We start from the raw sequence: 19,151 nt of genomic DNA on the forward strand, positions 1-19,151 counted from the left end.
CTTAGAGCCTAGTCTCCATTGGTGTTGGACCAGAAGACGCCAAAAGGCGTACAACTCAAAAACAGCGCACTCTCAGAGCATTGAGGGCTCGGGGTGAGCATTAACATTATGAGACCTCCTTTGCCAGAAACAAGATATAAGAATAGGTTTTACCCTTTTAACTGGCACAAAAACTGACACCTTTATTCAAGGCATCATGTTTGCAATAACCACAACACAAGCAGTCAAAATGCAAACAAAAAAGACAACTCTGATAATAATATGCACTGTCCTTGAATTTGATTGGTCCACACCCGAGACAGCTTTTCTTAGAGCCTAGTCTCCATTGGTGTTGGACCAGAAGACGCCAAAAGGCGTACAACTCAAAAACAGCGCACTCTCAGAGCATTGAGGGCTCGGGGTGAGCATTAACATTATGAGACCTCCTTTGCCAGAAACAAGATATAAGAATAGGTTTTACCCTTTTAACTGGCACAAAAACTGACACCTTTATTCAAGGCATCATGTTTGCAATAACCACAACACAAGCAGTCAAAATGCAAACAAAAAAGACAACTCTGATAATAATATGCACTGTCCTTGAATTTGATTGGTCCACACCCGAGACAGCTTTTCTTAGAGCCTAGTCTCCATTGGTGTTGGACCAGAAGACGCCAAAAGGCGTACAACTCAAAAACAGCGCACTCTCAGAGCATTGAGGGCTCGGGGTGAGCATTAACATTATGAGACCTCCTTTGCCAGAAACAAGATATAAGAATAGGTTTTACCCTTTTAACTGGCACAAAAACTGACACCTTTATTCAAGGCATCATGTTTGCAATAACCACAACACAAGCAGTCAAAATGCAAACAAAAAAGACAACTCTGATAATAATATGCACTGTCCTTGAATTTGATTGGTCCACACCCGAGACAGCTTTTCTTAGAGCCTAGTCTCCATTGGTGTTGGACCAGAAGACGCCAAAAGGCGTACAACTCAAAAACAGCGCACTCTCAGAGCATTGAGGGCTCGGGGTGAGCATTAACATTATGAGACCTCCTTTGCCAGAAACAAGATATAAGAATAGGTTTTACCCTTTTAACTGGCACAAAAACTGACACCTTTATTCAAGGCATCATGTTTGCAATAACCACAACACAAGCAGTCAAAATGCAAACAAAAAAGACAACTCTGATAATAATATGCACTGTCCTTGAATTTGATTGGTCCACACCCGAGACAGCTTTTCTTAGAGCCTAGTCTCCATTGGTGTTGGACCAGAAGACGCCAAAAGGCGTACAACTCAAAAACAGCGCACTCTCAGAGCATTGAGGGCTCGGGGTGAGCATTAACATTATGAGACCTCCTTTGCCAGAAACAAGATATAAGAATAGGTTTTACCCTTTTAACTGGCACAAAAACTGACACCTTTATTCAAGGCATCATGTTTGCAATAACCACAACACAAGCAGTCAAAATGCAAACAAAAAAGACAACTCTGATAATAATATGCACTGTCCTTGAATTTGATTGGTCCACACCCGAGACAGCTTTTCTTAGAGCCTAGTCTCCATTGGTGTTGGACCAGAAGACGCCAAAAGGCGTACAACTCAAAAACAGCGCACTCTCAGAGCATTGAGGGCTCGGGGTGAGCATTAACATTATGAGGCCTCCTTTGCCAGAAACAAGATATAAGAATAGGTTTTACCCTTTTAACTGGCACAAAAACTGACACCTTTATTCAAGGCATCATGTTTGCAATAACCACAACACAAGCAGTCAAAATGCAAACAAAAAAGACAACTCTGATAATAATATGCACTGTCCTTGAATTTGATTGGTCCACACCCGAGACAGCTTTTCTTAGAGCCTAGTCTCCATTGGTGTTGGACCAGAAGACGCCAAAAGGCGTACAACTCAAAAACAGCGCACTCTCAGAGCATTGAGGGCTCGGGGTGAGCATTAACATTATGAGACCTCCTTTGCCAGAAACAAGATATAAGAATAGGTTTTACCCTTTTAACTGGCACAAAAACTGACACCTTTATTCAAGGCATCATGTTTGCAATAACCACAACACAAGCAGTCAAAATGCAAACAAAAAAGACAACTCTGATAATAATATGCACTGTCCTTGAATTTGATTGGTCCACACCCGAGACAGCTTTTCTTAGAGCCTAGTCTCCATTGGTGTTGGACCAGAAGACGCCAAAAGGCGTACAACTCAAAAACAGCGCACTCTCAGAGCATTGAGGGCTCGGGGTGAGCATTAACATTATGAGACCTCCTTTGCCAGAAACAAGATATAAGAATAGGTTTTACCCTTTTAACTGGCACAAAAACTGACACCTTTATTCAAGGCATCATGTTTGCAATAACCACAACACAAGCAGTCAAAATGCAAACAAAAAAGACAACTCTGATAATAATATGCACTGTCCTTGAATTTGATTGGTCCACACCCGAGACAGCTTTTCTTAGAGCCTAGTCTCCATTGGTGTTGGACCAGAAGACGCCAAAAGGCGTACAACTCAAAAACAGCGCACTCTCAGAGCATTGAGGGCTCGGGGTGAGCATTAACATTATGAGACCTCCTTTGCCAGAAACAAGATATAAGAATAGGTTTTACCCTTTTAACTGGCACAAAAACTGACACCTTTATTCAAGGCATCATGTTTGCAATAACCACAACACAAGCAGTCAAAATGCAAACAAAAAAGACAACTCTGATAATAATATGCACTGTCCTTGAATTTGATTGGTCCACACCCGAGACAGCTTTTCTTAGAGCCTAGTCTCCATTGGTGTTGGACCAGAAGACGCCAAAAGGCGTACAACTCAAAAACAGCGCACTCTCAGAGCATTGAGGGCTCGGGGTGAGCATTAACATTATGAGACCTCCTTTGCCAGAAACAAGATATAAGAATAGGTTTTACCCTTTTAACTGGCACAAAAACTGACACCTTTATTCAAGGCATCATGTTTGCAATAACCACAACACAAGCAGTCAAAATGCAAACAAAAAAGACAACTCTGATAATAATATGCACTGTCCTTGAATTTGATTGGTCCACACCCGAGACAGCTTTTCTTAGAGCCTAGTCTCCATTGGTGTTGGACCAGAAGACGCCAAAAGGCGTACAACTCAAAAACAGCGCACTCTCAGAGCATTGAGGGCTCGGGGTGAGCATTAACATTATGAGACCTCCTTTGCCAGAAACAAGATATAAGAATAGGTTTTACCCTTTTAACTGGCACAAAAACTGACACCTTTATTCAAGGCATCATGTTTGCAATAACCACAACACAAGCAGTCAAAATGCAAACAAAAAAGACAACTCTGATAATAATATGCACTGTCCTTGAATTTGATTGGTCCACACCCGAGACAGCTTTTCTTAGAGCCTAGTCTCCATTGGTGTTGGACCAGAAGACGCCAAAAGGCGTACAACTCAAAAACAGCGCACTCTCAGAGCATTGAGGGCTCGGGGTGAGCATTAACATTATGAGGCCTCCTTTGCCAGAAACAAGATATAAGAATAGGTTTTACCCTTTTAACTGGCACAAAAACTGACACCTTTATTCAAGGCATCATGTTTGCAATAACCACAACACAAGCAGTCAAAATGCAAACAAAAAAGACAACTCTGATAATAATATGCACTGTCCTTGAATTTGATTGGTCCACACCCGAGACAGCTTTTCTTAGAGCCTAGTCTCCATTGGTGTTGGACCAGAAGACGCCAAAAGGCGTACAACTCAAAAACAGCGCACTCTCAGAGCATTGAGGGCTCGGGGTGAGCATTAACATTATGAGACCTCCTTTGCCAGAAACAAGATATAAGAATAGGTTTTACCCTTTTAACTGGCACAAAAACTGACACCTTTATTCAAGGCATCATGTTTGCAATAACCACAACACAAGCAGTCAAAATGCAAACAAAAAAGACAACTCTGATAATAATATGCACTGTCCTTGAATTTGATTGGTCCACACCCGAGACAGCTTTTCTTAGAGCCTAGTCTCCATTGGTGTTGGACCAGAAGACGCCAAAAGGCGTACAACTCAAAAACAGCGCACTCTCAGAGCATTGAGGGCTCGGGGTGAGCATTAACATTATGAGACCTCCTTTGCCAGAAACAAGATATAAGAATAGGTTTTACCCTTTTAACTGGCACAAAAACTGACACCTTTATTCAAGGCATCATGTTTGCAATAACCACAACACAAGCAGTCAAAATGCAAACAAAAAAGACAACTCTGATAATAATATGCACTGTCCTTGAATTTGATTGGTCCACACCCGAGACAGCTTTTCTTAGAGCCTAGTCTCCATTGGTGTTGGACCAGAAGACGCCAAAAGGCGTACAACTCAAAAACAGCGCACTCTCAGAGCATTGAGGGCTCGGGGTGAGCATTAACATTATGAGACCTCCTTTGCCAGAAACAAGATATAAGAATAGGTTTTACCCTTTTAACTGGCACAAAAACTGACACCTTTATTCAAGGCATCATGTTTGCAATAACCACAACACAAGCAGTCAAAATGCAAACAAAAAAGACAACTCTGATAATAATATGCACTGTCCTTGAATTTGATTGGTCCACACCCGAGACAGCTTTTCTTAGAGCCTAGTCTCCATTGGTGTTGGACCAGAAGACGCCAAAAGGCGTACAACTCAAAAACAGCGCACTCTCAGAGCATTGAGGGCTCGGGGTGAGCATTAACATTATGAGACCTCCTTTGCCAGAAACAAGATATAAGAATAGGTTTTACCCTTTTAACTGGCACAAAAACTGACACCTTTATTCAAGGCATCATGTTTGCAATAACCACAACACAAGCAGTCAAAATGCAAACAAAAAAGACAACTCTGATAATAATATGCACTGTCCTTGAATTTGATTGGTCCACACCCGAGACAGCTTTTCTTAGAGCCTAGTCTCCATTGGTGTTGGACCAGAAGACGCCAAAAGGCGTACAACTCAAAAACAGCGCACTCTCAGAGCATTGAGGGCTCGGGGTGAGCATTAACATTATGAGACCTCCTTTGCCAGAAACAAGATATAAGAATAGGTTTTACCCTTTTAACTGGCACAAAAACTGACACCTTTATTCAAGGCATCATGTTTGCAATAACCACAACACAAGCAGTCAAAATGCAAACAAAAAAGACAACTCTGATAATAATATGCACTGTCCTTGAATTTGATTGGTCCACACCCGAGACAGCTTTTCTTAGAGCCTAGTCTCCATTGGTGTTGGACCAGAAGACGCCAAAAGGCGTACAACTCAAAAACAGCGCACTCTCAGAGCATTGAGGGCTCGGGGTGAGCATTAACATTATGAGACCTCCTTTGCCAGAAACAAGATATAAGAATAGGTTTTACCCTTTTAACTGGCACAAAAACTGACACCTTTATTCAAGGCATCATGTTTGCAATAACCACAACACAAGCAGTCAAAATGCAAACAAAAAAGACAACTCTGATAATAATATGCACTGTCCTTGAATTTGATTGGTCCACACCCGAGACAGCTTTTCTTAGAGCCTAGTCTCCATTGGTGTTGGACCAGAAGACGCCAAAAGGCGTACAACTCAAAAACAGCGCACTCTCAGAGCATTGAGGGCTCGGGGTGAGCATTAACATTATGAGACCTCCTTTGCCAGAAACAAGATATAAGAATAGGTTTTACCCTTTTAACTGGCACAAAAACTGACACCTTTATTCAAGGCATCATGTTTGCAATAACCACAACACAAGCAGTCAAAATGCAAACAAAAAAGACAACTCTGATAATAATATGCACTGTCCTTGAATTTGATTGGTCCACACCCGAGACAGCTTTTCTTAGAGCCTAGTCTCCATTGGTGTTGGACCAGAAGACGCCAAAAGGCGTACAACTCAAAAACAGCGCACTCTCAGAGCATTGAGGGCTCGGGGTGAGCATTAACATTATGAGACCTCCTTTGCCAGAAACAAGATATAAGAATAGGTTTTACCCTTTTAACTGGCACAAAAACTGACACCTTTATTCAAGGCATCATGTTTGCAATAACCACAACACAAGCAGTCAAAATGCAAACAAAAAAGACAACTCTGATAATAATATGCACTGTCCTTGAATTTGATTGGTCCACACCCGAGACAGCTTTTCTTAGAGCCTAGTCTCCATTGGTGTTGGACCAGAAGACGCCAAAAGGCGTACAACTCAAAAACAGCGCACTCTCAGAGCATTGAGGGCTCGGGGTGAGCATTAACATTATGAGACCTCCTTTGCCAGAAACAAGATATAAGAATAGGTTTTACCCTTTTAACTGGCACAAAAACTGACACCTTTATTCAAGGCATCATGTTTGCAATAACCACAACACAAGCAGTCAAAATGCAAACAAAAAAGACAACTCTGATAATAATATGCACTGTCCTTGAATTTGATTGGTCCACACCCGAGACAGCTTTTCTTAGAGCCTAGTCTCCATTGGTGTTGGACCAGAAGACGCCAAAAGGCGTACAACTCAAAAACAGCGCACTCTCAGAGCATTGAGGGCTCGGGGTGAGCATTAACATTATGAGACCTCCTTTGCCAGAAACAAGATATAAGAATAGGTTTTACCCTTTTAACTGGCACAAAAACTGACACCTTTATTCAAGGCATCATGTTTGCAATAACCACAACACAAGCAGTCAAAATGCAAACAAAAAAGACAACTCTGATAATAATATGCACTGTCCTTGAATTTGATTGGTCCACACCCGAGACAGCTTTTCTTAGAGCCTAGTCTCCATTGGTGTTGGACCAGAAGACGCCAAAAGGCGTACAACTCAAAAACAGCGCACTCTCAGAGCATTGAGGGCTCGGGGTGAGCATTAACATTATGAGACCTCCTTTGCCAGAAACAAGATATAAGAATAGGTTTTACCCTTTTAACTGGCACAAAAACTGACACCTTTATTCAAGGCATCATGTTTGCAATAACCACAACACAAGCAGTCAAAATGCAAACAAAAAAGACAACTCTGATAATAATATGCACTGTCCTTGAATTTGATTGGTCCACACCCGAGACAGCTTTTCTTAGAGCCTAGTCTCCATTGGTGTTGGACCAGAAGACGCCAAAAGGCGTACAACTCAAAAACAGCGCACTCTCAGAGCATTGAGGGCTCGGGGTGAGCATTAACATTATGAGACCTCCTTTGCCAGAAACAAGATATAAGAATAGGTTTTACCCTTTTAACTGGCACAAAAACTGACACCTTTATTCAAGGCATCATGTTTGCAATAACCACAACACAAGCAGTCAAAATGCAAACAAAAAAGACAACTCTGATAATAATATGCACTGTCCTTGAATTTGATTGGTCCACACCCGAGACAGCTTTTCTTAGAGCCTAGTCTCCATTGGTGTTGGACCAGAAGACGCCAAAAGGCGTACAACTCAAAAACAGCGCACTCTCAGAGCATTGAGGGCTCGGGGTGAGCATTAACATTATGAGACCTCCTTTGCCAGAAACAAGATATAAGAATAGGTTTTACCCTTTTAACTGGCACAAAAACTGACACCTTTATTCAAGGCATCATGTTTGCAATAACCACAACACAAGCAGTCAAAATGCAAACAAAAAAGACAACTCTGATAATAATATGCACTGTCCTTGAATTTGATTGGTCCACACCCGAGACAGCTTTTCTTAGAGCCTAGTCTCCATTGGTGTTGGACCAGAAGACGCCAAAAGGCGTACAACTCAAAAACAGCGCACTCTCAGAGCATTGAGGGCTCGGGGTGAGCATTAACATTATGAGACCTCCTTTGCCAGAAACAAGATATAAGAATAGGTTTTACCCTTTTAACTGGCACAAAAACTGACACCTTTATTCAAGGCATCATGTTTGCAATAACCACAACACAAGCAGTCAAAATGCAAACAAAAAAGACAACTCTGATAATAATATGCACTGTCCTTGAATTTGATTGGTCCACACCCGAGACAGCTTTTCTTAGAGCCTAGTCTCCATTGGTGTTGGACCAGAAGACGCCAAAAGGCGTACAACTCAAAAACAGCGCACTCTCAGAGCATTGAGGGCTCGGGGTGAGCATTAACATTATGAGACCTCCTTTGCCAGAAACAAGATATAAGAATAGGTTTTACCCTTTTAACTGGCACAAAAACTGACACCTTTATTCAAGGCATCATGTTTGCAATAACCACAACACAAGCAGTCAAAATGCAAACAAAAAAGACAACTCTGATAATAATATGCACTGTCCTTGAATTTGATTGGTCCACACCCGAGACAGCTTTTCTTAGAGCCTAGTCTCCATTGGTGTTGGACCAGAAGACGCCAAAAGGCGTACAACTCAAAAACAGCGCACTCTCAGAGCATTGAGGGCTCGGGGTGAGCATTAACATTATGAGACCTCCTTTGCCAGAAACAAGATATAAGAATAGGTTTTACCCTTTTAACTGGCACAAAAACTGACACCTTTATTCAAGGCATCATGTTTGCAATAACCACAACACAAGCAGTCAAAATGCAAACAAAAAAGACAACTCTGATAATAATATGCACTGTCCTTGAATTTGATTGGTCCACACCCGAGACAGCTTTTCTTAGGCCGAGGCAGTGCCGGGCCGTGCCGCGGCGACCGGGCAACGTTGGGCGGCGTCGGCGACAGCGTCGGTGGTGTCGTCGGCACCGGCGGCACCGGTGGCACCGGTGGCGCTGGCGGCGGCGTCGTCGCAGCCCCACGGCCGCTGCCGTCCGGTGACCGGCAGGGCGGTGCCGTGGCCGCTGGCGGCACCAGGAAGGGCGAGGGGTTGGTGGTGGTGATGGAGGAGAAGGGCGAGGAGGTGGAAGAGAACAGTGAGGAGGTGGTGATGGAGGAGAAGGGTTAGGAGGTGGAAGAGAAGAGTGAGGAGGTGGTGATGGAGAAGGGCGAGGAGGTGGATGAGAAGGGTGAGGAGGTGGATGAGAAGAGCGAGGAGGTGGAGGAGAAGAGTGAGGAGGTGGTGGCCTCCTCCTCCCACACCGTCATCAAGCGTCAGCGGAGCTACACGGGGAGGGGCAGCCATGTTTCCTTCCCACACTTGGAGCTGCAGAGAAAAAGGTACATACATACACACATACATACACACATACATACACATACATACACACATACATACACACATACATATATACACAACAACAACCGCCATTCGCCACTAACTGGCGGTGACGTCACCACGACGCTTGTGCCAGGCTATGTGCACCCTGAGGCCACGTGAAGTGTCGAACGCCCTCTGGCAGGTCACGGGGCAGACCCAGGTGCCACGGGTCGACTGAGATGACTGGCTGATGCACCACCTGTGCCCCCTACTGTGGCAACTTGCTGTGCTTTAGCCACCCGGCGCTCCGCTCGTTGTTGTGAGCGTCGTTCCTCCGCCCTCCGTTGTTGTTGGAGGGCGACTACCTCCAACTGCCCAGTAGCGTCCTTCACGAGCCTCCTCCACAGAGGCCGATCTTGACACCGCTGGTACCAGTCATTGGCAAGTCCACTCAGCTCCACGTCCTCCTGTACTGCATCACTCCATCTCTTCTCTAGCCCGTGCCGCGCCCGCTTAGCCCCCTCAATCCGGCTGAACAAAAGCTGTTTCGGCATGCGTTGGCTGGGCATGCGGGCTACATGACCCAGCCATCGCAGCCTTGCCCGCCGGAGGAGCTCACCGATGGGACCTTGCCCAGATCTTTCAAGGATTTGTGAGCTCCTCACACAATCCAGTCTGGTTAAACCCAGGATGGATCGTAGGCAGGCCAGCCTAAATGTTTCTAACCGGCGAAGATGTTCCATTAGGGGGGTCCACGTTTCGCAAGCGTAGAGAAGGGAGGGAATGACCGTGGCCGAGAAAACCTGAAGCTTAGTGCGGAGCGACAGACCAGGTAGCTTCCACACAGCGTTACGTAACCGATGAAAAGATATTGCCGTTCGACTGATTCGGAGTGAGACCTCTGCTGTTAAACCAGAACCGGTCATGAGCACACTGCCAAAGTATGGGAAACTCTCCACTCTCTCCACAACTGCCCTATCACCCATTGGGAGCTATGGGGGTGGAGTGTCCGATGGTACAAAATACCCAGGCAGGTGCTTAGTTTTGGTGGGGCTGATGGTAAGGCCCCACCTCTTAGTGGCACACTCCAGGTTCAGCAGCAGCGCCTCCAACTCCTCCTCTGAGTGAGGAGCAATTACCAGATCATCGACATACATAACGTGGTTGAGTAATAGGGAGCAATCCCTTGACCGCACCCGGGCATCGATCTGCCTCCTATTGTATCTGTACCAAGTGGAAATTCCTCCGGTACAGCTATTGAAGGGCTTCAAGAACTACGTGGTCAAAATAGATGTTAAATAATGTGGGAGCCAGAGGACATCCCTGTCGCACCCCAAGGTGGACAGGGAATGGCTCTGACTCCCGGCCACGTAGTTTTACCCGGGCCTGCCCACCATCATGAAGGTCCTTAATGATCGTGAGCAGAGGGTCAGGGACTCCAAAAACACGAAGAACAACCCAGAGCCCAGGCCTACTGATGGTATCATAGGCCTTGACCAGGTCAATAAAGCAGAGATGTAAGTCTTGTAGGATTTCCCTATACATCTGCTGTAGCAGACGGACAAAATATGGCATCTGTGCAGGACCGCCTTCTGCTGAAACTGCATTGGGGCTCCGCAAGCCTCTCCTCAGCGTGTCTAGCAAGTTGATGTTGAATAATCCTTGCCATGACCTTTTCCGGCACACTGGGGAGTTAGAAGCCCCTGTAGTTGTTACAGTCTGTGCAGTCCCCCTTCTTAAAGAGGGGGACCACCAGGGCATCCTTCCAATACTGCGGAACCCGTCCAGTGGTCCAGACTGTTGTTATGATGTCACATAGGGTAGTCTGTGCACAAACGCCACCCTCCCTCAGAATTTCGCTTGGGAGATCATCTCTGCCTGCTGCCTTTCCTGGTCTCAGACTCTGGATCGCCCTCAGTACTTCCTCAACAAATGTCACTTCAGCCAGCCACTCCCAGGGGGTGACTTCCTCCAATATTTGAGGCACCGCATACTCAGCAGGGTCATCCCCATTTTGTGCCACGTTGTTTTCCTGGCTGAGGGATTTCCCCTCCCCCAGGACCTCACAGAAATGCTCTGCAAATCTGTTCCTGGGGGTCAGAGATTGGATCACCGTTCTTTCCCCTAATGATGGAATTAAAGAGCAATTTGTGATCGCGGGCCACTTACGCAGACTCCATTTCCTCAGCAATGCGCGACCACCAGCCATCATTGCCTCAAGGCTCTCCGAACCTCCGAGTGAAAGCTGCGGTAAGCCTCCTCATTCTCCGACGTGGGATGCTGTAGCCGATGAGAGTGGGCCTGTCGCTTTTTCTCAGCCAGCCTGAACACTTCCTCTGTCAGCCAGGGTCTCTGGGGAGGTCTGGACCGCGTACCCAAAGCAGCCATTGCAGCTGCATGACCCACAGTCCTAAACCTCGCCCATTTACCCTCAACATCAGGAGGAGTGGGGGTCGATGCCAACCCCAGCTGCAAGTGATGATGAAATTCTCGCTTGCAACTTTCATCAGCTCGCTGAGACCAGGCGTCACCCTGTCATTACACACACATACACACATATACATACACACACATAAACATACATATGTCTCTGTGTGGTGATGTCTATGGGTCTCTGTGTGGTGAGTGCCACTGTGGGTGAATGTTGTCAATGTGGTTACTCACAGCCCCGTCTTCGGCCGAGGAATGTGGTTGAAGAAACAAAGACGCACTTGGGGGCTACTGTCCGGCTCTAAGGTCTGTGTGTGTGTGTACGTGTGTGTGTGTACGTGTGTGTGTGTACGTGTGTGTGTATACGTGTGTGTGTACGTGTGTGTACGTGTGTAGGGAGCAGTAGTGTAGCGTTTAGTGCCACACTGCACTATGAACCCGGCGAACTGGATTCGATTATCTGAACCGGTCCTGGGCCTCGCCTAGGTATACTCAGCCTCAAATGAGTACCTGGTGCAGTGTAGTAAACATCGCCACTCGGGATACAAAGGCGGTCGGGCGTGGTGCTGGCCACCCACCCCCTCGTGTACCGTTCCGGCCTTCATAGGTGCTCGCTAACAGCACTTGCCCCTACATTCTATTAAGGCTATAATAGGGAATCTTTGTCTTTGTGTGACCATGTGTGTGTGTAGGTGTGTGTACGTGTGTGTACGTGTGTACGTGTGTGTGTACGTTTGTATGTGTACGTGTGTATGTGTGTGTGTACGTGTGTGTGTGTGTGCAGAGATTGTCTCTGGAATCGTACGTCTGGAAAACGGTCTACGAAGACAACGAAACCGATGACGACTTTCCAAGCACACAGACTCAGTGACACACAAACGCAGAGACACAGACACACACAGAGACACAGACACACACAGAGACACATAGACACACACACAGAGACACACACAGACACATAGACACACACAGAGACACACACACACAGAGACACATAGACACACACAGAGACACATAGACACAAACGCAGAGACACAGACACACACAGAGAAACATAGACACACACACGCAGACCCATAGATACACACACAGACACTCATAGACACACAGACACATAGACACACACAGAGACACATAGACACACACAGAAACACATAGACACACACACAGAGACACACACAGACACATAGGCACACACAGAGACACAGACACACACACAGAGACACATAGACACACACATAGACACAAACGCAGAGACACAGACACACACAGAGAAACATAGACACACACGCAGACACATAGATACACACACAGACACATAGACACACACACGCAGACACATAGGCACACACACGCAGACACATAGATACACACACAGACACATAGACACATGGACACACACGCAGACACATAGATACAGACACATAGACACATGAACACACACGTAGAGACACATAGACACACACACAGAGACACATAGACACACACAGACACACATAGACACACGCATAGACACACACAAAGACGCATAGACACACACAAAGACATGGACACACACAGAGACATAGACACACACGCAGACACACACACATAGACACACACACAGAGAAACATAGACACACACAGACACACATAGACACACGCATAGACACACAAAGACACATAGACACACAAAGACATGGACACACACAGAGACATAGACACACACGCAGACACACACACATAGACACACACAGACACATAGACACACAGACACATAGACACACAGACAAATAGACACACACGCAGAGACACATAGACACGAAAAGACACAAACACACACGCAAAGACACATAGACACACACAAAGACATGGACACACACAGAGACATAGACACACACGCAGACACACACACATAGACACACACATAGACACACACAGACACATAGACACACAGACACATAGACACACAGACACACAGACACACACAGACAGACACATAGACAGACACATGGACACACACGTAGAGACACATCGACACACAGACACACATAGACACACACACAGACACATAGACACACAGACACATAGACACACACACGCAGAGACACATAGACACACAGACACAGACAGACACATAGACACACACAGATACACACACACATAGAAACACACACACACATAGACACACACACAGACACATACAGACACAGTCACACACACAGAGACACAGACACACACACAGACAGAGGCGTGTGTCTGTGTGTGTGTCTGCCAGGATGAGTAAAAAAAAGGTGTCTCGATAAAAAGATGACCGATAAAAGTGTTTTGAAGTTATATCCGTTGACTTGTGAACCGAATAAATCCTGTGTTCTTCACACACTGAGTCTTGTCATCGTTTTTCTTTTCTTACCTATAAAAGGCATTTTTTTCTGTGTATCCATCCGTCTGTCTCTGTGTGGACGCACACTTGCTCGCGAACCGTGGAGTTTACTTTTAAAAAAAAGTAGCCGGGTACCACGCAGTAAGCCCCGTGGTGAGCCAGCACCATTCCGTTTTCCCATCCGTAAACTTTAAAAGTTGTTAAATTAACAATTTAGTGCTATTTCGCATTATTTAAGTATTTCCTTGTGCCGCTAAAGCTGCCCGGGGGTTGCCCCTAGCAACGCTCGTGCGTCATCGGTGGAGGGTGGGGGGGGATTTCTCATTCGCGTTCAAAATGGTTTTACTTAACTTGATTCCTCTGTCGTGGTCAAATGTCGTGATAAAAATTTCGTCCACTTCCCGTCGTCCAATCAATTCCACATTTTGCACACGGTACTCAGATCCGGTGACAATGCATGTCTGTATAAAAATCGGCATCAATTAATCAATTAATTGGCTCCCTTAAAGCGATTAACATTTTGTATGGACGCCTTATTATTCATATATATTTGTGTGTAGGTCAAAAACGCCACGGTCCCTAAACTGTGGAATCGCCTCGCCTGCTCCGTGTGAATGAGTTACGGGCACCCTCACTCCACACAAACAAAAGTTGTACATTGAAGATTGATTTATAAAATAACCAATTAATTCAAGTAAGCGTTGATGTGTGAGCAGGCGCCGCATCATTGACGTACTTCTCGACGGTGAGTTGAACGAAGTTGTGACAAAAAAAGTTATTAAACTTCATTCCTCTGTTTGATGTCGTGGTCAAATCTTGTACTCAAGATGTCGTCCACTTCCCGTTGTCCAATCGAGTTCTTTACTTTTTAGTGCACTTTAAAATAAAACCGTTTTTAAAAGGAGTTTTTCACTATTCAAAAGCCACCACAACCATTTCAATGCTACGAAGCTTGGGCAATTATAATTGAGTTAATAAACATTCTTGTCATAACCATTCTTGTATTACTATCCGAGTGTCTACCCTTAATTTACTCCTGTCTGGTTCTCATGAACTAACCAAAGCAGCATTACATTTTTGTGAACAGGGCTGAGGGTTCAGAGCATATACATTCTAATCTCAAATCATCAGTGACGTCAGTAACTGGAACAGAAGAGTATTCTTGGTTTTTTCGGTAAAGTCACCTCGTAGAAGGGAAACAATAATATAATAAAAATATAAAACAATAAAATTCTCACGACGTTTCGACTGCAACACATGAAGCAATCATCAGGTGTGAAAACCACAGCAAGAAAATTTCAAAAAAATTATTGCTGTGGTTTTCACACCAGAAAATTTGAAAAAAAATATTGCTGTGGTTTTCACACCTGATGATGATTGCTTCTTGTGTTGCAGTCGAAACGTGAGAATTTTATTGTTTTATATTTTTATTATTTTATTGTTTCCCTTCTACGTGGTGACTTTACCGAAAGAACCAAGAATATGAATCCCTGCAGTCACGAAAGCTTTAAATCGAAAAATGGAACAGATGTGTTATATTATCTTGTCTTTGTGAAACACAGATAAAAAGAGGCCTTCAACATTGATTGTGCCTTTGTACCGACAGTTGCTGAGTAGTCCAGTGCCATCACCATCAGAATCCACGGTCAATCCACTGCTGGATGAGGTTCTCAAAACGCTCTCACCATCTCCCGAGATCCCGAAAAGTATTAATCCACCCAGTACCTGCAGGTGATACTCATCAGCTGATAACATCCCGTCGTCTCGATGGGCATCCTATTGGCCGCATTCCATTCCTTGGCTGTCATTCCATCACTATCCTCAACCAACCATCAGCCAACATTCCATAACAGAATTCAACTAAGGGGAGAGTATTTCAAAGGATGCGATTAATTCACCCACCCATGGGATACGGGTCCATAATAGCAAATCATTACAGTCGCAGGCGCACGGCAAATTTAAACGATGGAGACACTACAGCACGCCGTCGATTTGCGGTGCGACAATGCAATTAACTGAGCTCGATTTTTCGATTTAAAGCTTTCGTGACTGCAAGGATTCATCTTCTTTGGTTCTTTCGGTAAAGTCACGTAGGTAAAAAATAAAACAACAAAAATCACGACGTTTCGGCCACACCTGATGAAGGCCGCTTGTGTTGTGGCCGAAACGTCGTGATTTTTGTTGTTTTATTTTTTACCTACGTGACTTTACCGAATATAACCAAAGAGTATAGCCCTGTGAGCCATCCGGCTCGTGAATCGGAGTGCAACCACATCAAACAAAAAAACAAAAACACGAACAAGAAAAACATCTTACAGTGACTACTTTGTGTTGATTGTGCAAAACAGAAAATCCATGGAGAAAAAAAACCAGCAAAAATATTCCTGACAAAAAATCACCGTACACCACCAACGCTGTGTGCAAAAAAATCCCAGTGGGATGCAAGTCAAACAACAACAACAATGACCACAAAAACTTAGATTAAGGCCATTAGTACTACAACAAAACACACATGTCCAACGAGGTTGTTGTCGTGTGTGTGTGTATGCAGGGATGTATTACCACTCGGGAGACAAAGGCGGCTGGCCGTGGTGCTGGCCGCCCACCCCCTCGTGTGATGTGCCGGCCTTCATCGGCGCCACTCGATAACGGCACCTCCCCCTAAAGTCTGTTAATGCTGTACAAGGGATACTTGTGTGTATCTATTATGGGGGGAGTGGTGGTTGCAGTAGCGAGACAACTGCACGATGTACCCCAGCTACCCCAGTTACATTCCCGGCCACGGCTAACACGAGTGAGGGATTCTGTTCGTCCCGGTCCTGGGTCTCCCCTGGGTCTACTCGGCATGGGGAGACAAAGGCGGCAACCGGGAACGGAGTTGGCCACGCCACCCTACTGTGCGCCGCGCGGGCCTTGAGAATCGCCGCCCACCCAGCAGCACGTCCCACCGGCCAATCGAGTCTGGGGCCTGCAGGCGGGGGAGACGCGGTGGCTGTGGTAAGGGCTGACCCCGGTGTCTTGTGCGCATGGCCAGGATTTGCATATACCACGATCCAGAGGCAGAGCCGGGGGGGGGGGGGGGGGGGTGACAGGGGGGGTGACATTCTGCGTGTAAGTGCACGACACTCTTGTCTGGCGAACTCTGTGCCAACTGCAATGTCAGAGCGTGTCGCCAACCGATGGCGTCCGGTTCAACAGCCCGACTCTAAATCATTCTTGAAATTAACATTTGTTGAATGTCACCCCGGCCTGAAAATCCTGGCTCCGCCCCTGCCACGATCGCTACCCGCCGAGCTTAAAGGTCAAGAAGGAATTGGCTGGAGGCCCTGTCAGGAAGGGCAGATTGTGTAGCACGACGGGAGGGTGGGGTGGCTGTGGGGGATGACAGGGTGCAAGTGGTCGCGTCACCGCCCCCGTTGGGTCGTCAAAGACATAATCAAGTGACATTCTCTCTTGGTTAGTTTTAGTTTCATTTATTTTGGTATAGCCCTGTGAGCCATTCGGCTCTTGAATCGGGTGCAACCACAACAAACAAAAACACGAACAAGAAAACATCTTAAAGTGACTTTGTGTGACTGTGCAAACAGAAAATCCAGGAAAAAAAACATCAAAATATTCCTGAAATAGCACCGTACACCACCAACGCTGCGTGCAAAAATCCTAATGGGATGCAAGTCAAACAACAACAACAAGAAAACTAAGATTAAGGCCATCAGTCGAACAAGGCCCGCGTGTCATTGGAACACACGGGCCGTCACGGATACACGATTGTGTTGCCGTCACGTGACACGTCCAGCACAGTCACGTTGCAGCCCCGTGTCGAGCCATTAACAAGAAAGCAACACGTCACACGATTGTGTCACTGCCACACTGCCGATGCAGCGTCACCAAATAACGAGCAATTACATGTCGTAGAATCCATTGTTGTAGCGTGATCCCTGGACGAATTGCGCATTATTAATGTCAATTATTTTTTATTACAATCCCCCCATTGTAATAAGATGGTTTTTTGGGTTCTTATTTTTTTTGTGTTTGTTGATGGCTCACAGGGCTACACCAAATAAACTGAACTGAACTTAGTAATAGGTTTTTACCCTTTTATCTGGCACCAAAACTGACACCTTTATACAAGGGCATCATGTTTGCAATAACCACAACACAAGCAGTCAAAATGCAAACAAAACAGACAATTCTGATAATGACATTGGCACTGTCCTTGAAGTTGATTGGTCCACACCTGAGACGGCATTTCTTAGAGCCCAGTCTCCACTAGCGTTGGACCAGACGACACCAAAAGGCGTATCTTGCTCCTGGCAAAGGAGGTCTCGTAATGAACTGAACTTAACCCGTGTCTACGCTCCTGGCCTTCAACACGGCGACACAAACCGGCGTCCCGCGCGGTGCAGGATACTCGCTGAAACCTCGCGCATCGTGCGGCGTGGGGAGGCCTTCGTCCAGCAGCGGAGTGGAAGAGCAGCTGTCCGTGTGCGCAATGGGAACCGTCATGAGACTGGGACGCTCATGGAGCTTTGTTTTCAAGGAGTCTTTCGTTAAAGCCAGACGCCTGTTTGAGCGATGAGCTCCTGCAGGCATATTGCCACGTGACGTTGGCGCTGATGTTACGTAGGCCAGGCGGTATTCATAATGTTTGGGATGCTTTCAATCGGCAACCCAAGCAATCGGGATGGCGAGATTAATCTTCTTGGTTCTGTCGGTAAAGTCACGTAGAATGGGAATCAAATAATAAAAATTAAACATAATAACTAAAGCGCTGTCTTCCCGAAAGTTGTTTCTTCACCTGAGGAAGGCTACTTGTGTTGTGGCCGAAACGTCGTGAGAATGTTATTATGTTTTATTTTTATTACTTTATTATTTTACTTCCATTCTACGTGGTGACTTTACCGAAAGAACCAAGAAGATGAATTCCTGCAGTCACGAAAGCTTTAAAAAGGCAAGATTAATGTTTAGTTTTTGGCTGCTACAAATTTGCACGTACAATCTTAATTCGTTGAGCTTTAATTTGAGATAGCAAGGTCGCTTCTGAAATAGAGCTATATAGCTCACTGGGCCTTACCTGGTAAAATAATAAATAGTTGTAATAGTTTAATTGTAATGTACCATCCAAGGTTGGCATGCTTATATATATGTGTGTGATATAACCTGTCTTTGGTACATTAGCACTGGGATGATTGGCTGCCACCGTGTTCTAAACTTGTATTTACTACTGCACTTGTAATGACTATCGATCTATGACTTAAAGTTCTCGCTTTTAAACTCCTGGGAAT

The 19,151-nt window shown here is 45.5% G+C and overlaps 1 long non-coding RNA gene across 1 annotated transcript; it reads left to right on the forward strand.

The window, feature by feature from the left end:
- Nucleotides 1-8,946: 8,946 nt before the first annotated feature.
- Nucleotides 8,947-12,475, forward strand: LOC142915916 (uncharacterized). Its single transcript, XR_012936156.1, has 3 exons — nt 8,947-9,094; nt 11,741-11,810; nt 12,289-12,475. It is a non-coding gene; the product is annotated as an uncharacterized LOC142915916 (long non-coding RNA).
- The last annotated feature ends 6,676 nt before the right edge of the window (nt 12,476-19,151 follow it).

This window comes from Petromyzon marinus, unplaced genomic scaffold (genome assembly GCF_048934315.1).
Source record: "Petromyzon marinus isolate PM22_M1 ecotype Great Lakes invasive population unplaced genomic scaffold, UKy_Petmar_22M1.pri1.0 PM_G_Scaffold_37, whole genome shotgun sequence".
NCBI classification, from domain to species: domain Eukaryota; kingdom Metazoa; phylum Chordata; class Hyperoartia; order Petromyzontiformes; family Petromyzontidae; genus Petromyzon; species Petromyzon marinus.